Source organism: Macaca nemestrina, chromosome 11 (genome assembly GCF_043159975.1).
Source record: "Macaca nemestrina isolate mMacNem1 chromosome 11, mMacNem.hap1, whole genome shotgun sequence".
In the NCBI taxonomy this organism is placed as follows: domain Eukaryota; kingdom Metazoa; phylum Chordata; class Mammalia; order Primates; family Cercopithecidae; genus Macaca; species Macaca nemestrina.
The window spans coordinates 37,307,833-37,315,646 of NC_092135.1; the positions used below are offsets into that span (position 1 = coordinate 37,307,833).

General features: G+C 36.0%; 1 non-coding gene across 1 annotated transcript; it reads left to right on the forward strand.

Annotated features, from left to right (window-relative positions):
• The first annotated feature begins 1,223 nt into the window (after positions 1-1,223).
• LOC112428611 (small nucleolar RNA SNORA72) lies at positions 1,224-1,354 on the forward strand. The gene has a single exon (XR_003020649.1). It is a non-coding gene; the product is annotated as a small nucleolar RNA SNORA72 (small nucleolar RNA).
• Positions 1,355-7,814: the final 6,460 nt, after the last annotated feature.

Sequence of the window (7,814 nt, forward strand, 5' to 3'; positions counted from 1 at the left end):
TTCTCTTCTTTCTTTCCTCTCTCTTTTTTCATCTATTATATCTCTATATATCTTTTTTCATCTATCTTTACTAATTTGAGTGATTATTTTTTGCCTATGGTTTTCTAAACTATGTAAGTACTTTTTTTTTTTTTTTTTTTTTTGAAACGCGAGATCTCGGCTCACGGCAAACTCCGCCTCCCGGGTTGTTCACGCCATTCTCCTGCCTCAGCCTCCTGAGTAGCTGGGACTACAGGCGCCCGCCACCACGCCCAGTAGATGTTTTATATTTTTGGTAGAGACGGGGTTCACCGTGTTAGCCAGGATGGTCTCCATCTCCTGACCTCGTGATCCGCCCGCCTCAGCCTCCCAAAGTGCTGGGATTACAGGCGTGAGCCACCGCGCCCGGCCTAAACTGTGTAAGTATTCTTAATTAAAATCTTAACTCTTTTTAATTCAAGCCAATGATTGCATATATTTCCCCCCAAAGTCTTAACCAAAGCAGAAAAAAAAAAAAAAAAAAAAAAAAGGTATTTAACTTTGCTGTCTTATTTGTTTGTTTTACTGACACGTGTGTGTGTGTATGTATATATGTATTTCTAGCCTATGTTTGTACTGGAGATGTAGTAGCTTAAAGATGTTGGATGTATGTGAGGATTCTTTTGCTCCACCACGACCTTTTTCTCCTTTCTCCAGGTGATGATTAATACTCACAGTTTTGGATTTCTGCTTTCACCATGTATCTATAGAACAGATGTGGCTTCAGTTCTTGCTTATCACTTTAGTGTCAGCTTTCTTTTTGTTTTGGTCCTCTTTGGATTTTCCTTTAGCCTCTTGTGAGCTCTCCTATGCATTTAAAGATATAGTTGTCAAAATTTATTCAGCATTCCTAGGTGTTTAATACTGCATAGTTTTTCAGAGCATCAAGGCTGTCATACTGCCAGAACAATTCTAAGTAACAGTTTTAAAGATATCATTTACAATTATTCACTTCAATATAATGTTATTGTTTTTACCATGAGTCCAAACAACAAAAGTTGTCTAGAACTTATCCTGGTTATAAACTCTTCTTCACAAAGCATTAGTGAAATTGATGTATCTTAATTTAGGTGATAACAAATAATTATTTTTATTGATATTCTTTTCCATCAATTGAATTAAGCATTTCTTCTGACATTAGTATCCTATCTTGTATCAATGAATGTTTGGTTGTTTTTCTAACATTCAAAGAGTTATCATATTTTCTGTGAATATTCTCAATGTTCTGATTATGTGATAGTCAGGATAACCTAAACATTTGCTACATTAAGAATATGCATATGTACCCACATGTAGCCATTCCCTAGGTCTGGTCTTATAAATGCTGGTGATAAACCAGACAAAAGAAAACAAAAAGTTATCATATTTTTTAAATGTTTCTTGTGATGACATGCAATTTCTTAGATAAAAATAAAATAAATAAGGAATGTCTGTCTCGGCAACATGTTAAAATTAACGATTAAAAGACATTTGATACTAATTAAGAAACTAGGAAATTAATTGCTTAGAATAATATTGGTTATCCTAGACAATACATTTTCAACAGAAGTCGAATTTGGTAATATTAATTTTAAAGTATTCACTGGACATGACACGGTTTAACATTGTAATCATTTACGTTAACACCCCTTGTACTAATTTATATTTCATTAGCAATCTTGTCTTTATATTTTGATTTTCCAAGTAATTTCTTACAAAGTAAATAATTTGGCCAGTAAAACTATAAATATTGTCTACCTAGCAGCTGTATTTCTTTTTGTAAGTTATTAAATTTGCATTCAATTTTGCATCAGTTTTATGAGCTTGGTTAGTATGAGACAATGTGAAAAAGACTGAAAAAATAAGAATTAATCCTGAAATACTGTGAACGAACATACTCTGGATGCTATATTATACATCACCAACTTGTCAGCCACTCCCTAGATGACCCCTGTGCCTTAGTTATATAAGCAGTTATTCATTTCCACTATTATTTGTTGAATCATGCAGCCATCCATCCCTTCCTCCATCCACGCATTCTGACACTGAACCAACATTTATTAAGCACAACAATGAAAAAAATGTTTGGTCACAAAAGAGAGTGTAATCAGGTATTTTTGGTTTATCTGTAATATAAAATTAAAAACTAAATATTTGTTACTCTTTTAATATCATCACTTCTTTCACTTTCTCTGAAATTACATCTATGGCTGTGAGGGAGTAAGATTTGATTTTGGGCATATTTCTTAAATGGGAAAATAGAGTAAAAGTAGAAATTAAATGGATAAAAGTAAACAAAATCAAAAAGTCACATCCCAATAGCAATCATTTCTTATAGTCTTTTTTTAATTTCAAAAATACATGTTGAACATCAACCATGTCCAAGGCATACTTTTAATTTCTGTACTTTCAAAAATTATGTATCAGTGTTTTTGAACTTGGCACTTTGTTTTTTCTACAGCATGTTCTAGGTCATTATTTATTACACATTGAATATTTATGTTAAATTTTAAATGACTTGCAATAACCACTATTACAAATCTAAAGATTTCTCATTTTAAATTTAGTTTTATTATATACATTTAAGGTTTACAAGATGTATTGATATACATATATTTTAAAATGATTACTATAGTCAAGCAAATTAACATATCCGTCACCTTTCATTACCTTTTATTCTGTGATGAGAGCACCTGAAATCTACAGTTGTAGGAAATTTCAACATATAATGCAATATATTCCTCATGCTGCACATCAGATCTCTAGATGTATTCATCCTACATGGCTGCAAGTTTGTACTCTTTGACTGACTTCCTGTTTCTGCTTTCTCCCCTTTCCTGATAGACACTATTCAATTCTGTTTCTATGTATGCAACTTGTAAAGATTCTATATATAAGTTAAATCATGCAATATTTTCTTTTGGGGGCTGGCTCATTTCATTTAGTATATTACAGCATATTTACCAACAAATGGCACCTCTATGTTTAGCAATTGAGTATTAATATTTAAAACACATATATGTTATGTAGACATACATAGCTTACAATTTTTTCAACTGTCTCATTAAAATATTTGATTATCTTTGTAAATACTGGCCATGTGTTAAGAATTTTTGATATTTATTTGCACTTTAAAACTACAGAAGAAATATTTGATGTCTTCCTATTATAGTGCAGAAATATCCCTACCAGTGTTACAATTTTTACTCTAATGATTGACACTGTACAATCAAACAGTAATTGACTGTTTTAAAATGTTTTACTAAACTGATCAGTACAAGTCCTAAGGACTTTCTCAAACTAGCTTATTAAGGTAAATGGAACTAAATTAGCACATATAACAAAGGATCATTCAAAATCACAAAGATCAAGGATTTTAATTTTATCCATACATACTGAGCATTTCCTACCTATAAGGCATAGTGCTAGGTAATGCAAGGAAGAACATAATATAAGCTTTGTTTTATGTTGAATTGAATATGATAGCTCATAAATGTAAATGACGGAAAAGAGGTATGTGGCAAAAGGATAGTACAGACGAGGAAGGGATTAACTGTTTGGCACAACATAATCTTTAGGGAAGCAGTCTTGCTTTAATGGGGCTTTTGATTACAGACAGAAATTAACTGGATTAATGAGGGTGTTGAAAAAGAGTATTGGCAATAGAGTGAAATAGAATTGCATATTCAAAATACTGCACATAGTTTGTTATTCTGTAATTTAAAATGAAGATTTATAGCAACAGGTGGGGGATGAGTATAAAATATAGAGAGATGATTCTGTAGGGTCATGAGACCCATGATAATACCTTTGTTATATGGACAGTGGCAAGCTACTGAAAGATTGTTAAAACCAGAAAACTATGATAAAAGCTGCTACTCACAAAAGCGATTGCTTCTCGCTTTAGGAAATATGTAATTTATATTTTCCTAATAAAAAAAAATTGAATCATTCCAAAGTCATACAAATTTTATTTTTGGATGAGGCCTAAGGAGTATTCAAGACCAATCTCCACTTTGTGCAGATAAAGAAATTAAGATTCTTAGAAACATAATGATAATTTGAAGACCTTACCACCAGCCAGGTGCAGAGCTGGACTGGAACACAAGTCTCTTAATTAATTTTTCAGAGTTATTTGAATATTCCAAATCACTGTAACTTTGGGAGATTGTTGCAAAATGTCATCACTTGGCACTGCGTGGTCCCAATTATCATTCTCCTATAATAGCTTTTATCTTTAGCTTTCGAATGCTGATTTTTAGGGTTCCTTGTCTTTCAGACGAATGTTTGGCATATGCTTGGTTAATAGGAGTAGTATTTGGTTTTTATGTGACTTCTTTTCATCTGAATCTGATTGAAAACATAGTGAATTCTGGTGACTACCTATGCCCCAACCCCAGTATGGAAGTTCAAATACAGAATAGCTGTGTATTGGCACAGTCCCAGGACTGAAACAGAAGGAGATGCCAAAGGTCTGATGACAGAGTCAAGGTTTTTGGCTTATCTGTGAAGGAAAATTAACACATGGGCTTTAAATGAAAAATACCCCATCTTCATGCAAAATGCAGCAACATTAATTACTAGGATGAAGTCTATTCATATCTTATTTCAGAAGGAGGGTTATTTTTCATTCTGGATGCACTGATTGTTATTCAATAACCTTGCTGAGTTTTGCCCTTACCTACATTTATCAACTATGAGAGTTACTCAGAAAATAAGTTTATAAGGTTAATTACTGGCACATTATGCAGAATGCAGAAAATTTGATAGTGGTTGAATATTATGCTGGCATAGGAGGGAACGTTTCAAAGAGCTCAGCTCTGATTGTTTGTGATATGGTGTTTCCTTAATTAAGAATGGCTGTTTGTATACATATGCACTCCCCACCTAAGGTACGTGCCAAGGTTTATTTTTTTTAACTCAACATTTCGTTCAGTTGCAAAAAGTCAAGATACATTTATTGAGTTGATGAAAAAATGCTAATACTTAATACTTTTAAATTTCTGTTTAAGAAAGGAGCTTTTCCACCAATCTAAGTGAACTTGAGTTTTAAAAGAAAATGTACTTATGTGTGTTTCTCAGTGTGTGTGTGTTTGTGATTATATGATAATCATAGACTGCTCAGTTTTCCTCACAAAGCTGTTGGTATATCACTAAATTAGTCAACTAAGGCTTTCCGTTTTTACACTGACATTTAAATGGAATTTATGTTTTAAACATTTGCTTGATTAAGAGATGAGCATCAGTCTGCTTCTTCAGATTCATGAACTAATAACTTTCAGCATATTTTGAATAAAACAAAATGGAAAAGTAAAAGGCTCTGAACAGAAGCATATGTACACCTAGCAGCCTATTGTATTTATACAATTAACATTTTGTGGACACCATTACCCTCCATTAGTTAAGCTTAACATATTTAATCAGTCTGTGGGATTACTGAGCAACAGTCAGCCTTTTAATTTTTCTTTTTTTGAAATTGAAAGTTTTAAACAGAGAAAAGAGGATTTCTTTTTTTCTTTTCTTTTCTTGTTTTTTTTTTTTTTGAGACAGAGTCTCGCTCTGTCACCCAGGCTGGAGTGCAGTGGTGCAAGCTCTGCTCACTGCAATCTCTGCCTCCTGGGTTCGAGTGATTTTCATGCCTCAGCCTCCTGAGTAGCTGGAATTACAGGTGTGCCCCACCATTTCCAGCTATTTTTTGTATTTTGAGTAGAGATGGGGTTTTACCATGTTGGCCAGCCTTAATTGATCCGGCAGCTCAGTCTCCCACAGTGCTGGGATTACAGGCCTCAGCCACCATGTATGACCAAGAAGAGGATGTCTTTTTGTCGTTTTTATAGTCCCAGGAAAATTGGGAGAATTCCTAGGTAGCTATGACTCACAACACCTTGTAAAGTATGATGTACCAGAAATTATCTTTCTGTCTGAGAAAGATTTTTTTTTCTCATTTTTATTGTAGGTTATTTTTAGGTGCCATTCTGTCCACCTAAAATCATCTTCCCCTAGGTCTTGAATAGCTGACTCCTGGTTGTCACTCAGGTCTCAGTTCAAATGGCCTCTCCTCAGAGAGGTTCTCATGATAATCTAATCCACAGGATCCCATTCCCTAACATCAGTCACTGTCTCTCTCTCCACATGTTTTTTCATTATCTCCATTATACTTAGAACTATCAGAAAATATCTATTTGGATTTCTGTTTACTTGAGTAACCTTGTCTGTCTTCTGTTTCTAAAATGTAAGGACTTTGGTAGTCCCTGTAGCCACCATATTTCCATTATTTAGAATGGGAGTACTGTAGTTCAAAAGCATTGGATGAATAGAAGAGAGAACAAAGGAGAACTTCTTATATGTGGTGTTTTCCATAATATACCCAGTAAGTAATATAAGTGTATGAAACAGATTAGGTATGATGACATCTACCTCATGTAAACTCAGCTCTGACTGTTATTGTGATGCATTTGCACTCCCAAATGCCAGATTTTATGTGTAACTCATGACTTTTAATGTTGGAAAAATAACTGTTTGAACACTTACTGGCTGAAAAACTATGTCCTTGTGCCATTTAAATCTCTCTGAGACTCTTGTTTGCAACCACAGCTATAAAATTAAATGACAGTAGACAGAGGGTTAAAAAATGCCAGGAATTTGGATACAACATGTCATCCCAAATAATTTATGTATTATATCATATTTCTATCCATAAAGATCAATTCTAAGAGAAACCCAAAAATAATATTGATTTTAGTAAGATAGAAGTTTAATTTTATCTCATAATGAGACATGGTATCTTGACTTTGTAGATTTAGTTGCTTCACCATTCTTACAAATGAGTTTGTCTCATGGTCCTCACTAACTGCTTCATCTCAAGCCATCCGTCTCTACTGCAATGAGCAGAGTGAAGGAAGGGAATGGCAGAAAAGTGATAAAGAATGTTCATTACTGGGGGCGGAGCAAGATGGCCGAATAGGAACAGCTCCAGTCTCCAACTCCCAGCGCGAGCCACACAGAAGACAGGTGATTTCTGCATTTTCAACTGAGGTACTGGGTTCATCTCACTAGGGAGTGCGGGACAGTCGGTGCTGGTCAGCTGCTGCAGCCCGACCAGCAAGAGCTGAAGCAGGGCGAGGCATCGCCTCACCTGGGAAGCACAAGGGGGAAGGGAATCCCTTTTCCTAGCCAGGGGAACAGAGACACACAACACGTGGAAAATCGGGTAACTCTCACCCCAATACTGCGCTCTACCAAGGACTTAGCAAATGGGCACACCAGGAGATTATATCCCACACCTGGCCGGGAGGGTCCCATGCCCACAGAGTCTCCCTCATTGCTAGCACAGCAGTCTGTGATCTCCCAGCAAGGGAGCAGCGAGGCTGGGGGAGGGGTGCCCACCATTGCTGAGGCTTAAGTAGATAAACAAAGCGGCTGAGAAGCTCGAACTGGGTGGAGCTCACAGCAGCTCAAGGAGTCCTGCCTGTCTCTGTAGACTCCACCTATGGAGACAGGGCACAGCTAAACAACAACAACAGCAGCAACAACAACAACAACAAAAGCAGCTGAAACCTCTGCAGATGCAAACGACTCTGTCTGACAGCTTTGAAGAGAGCAGTGGATCTCCCAACACGGAGGCTGAGATCTGAGAACGGACAGACTGCCTGCTCAAGTGGGTCCCTGACACCTGAGTAGCCTAACTGGGAGACATCCCCCAATAGGGGCAGACCGACACCCCACACCTCACACGGTGGAGTACACCCCTGAGAGGAAGCTTCCAAAGCAAGAATCAGACAGGTACACTTGCTGTTCAGCAATATTCTATCTTCTGC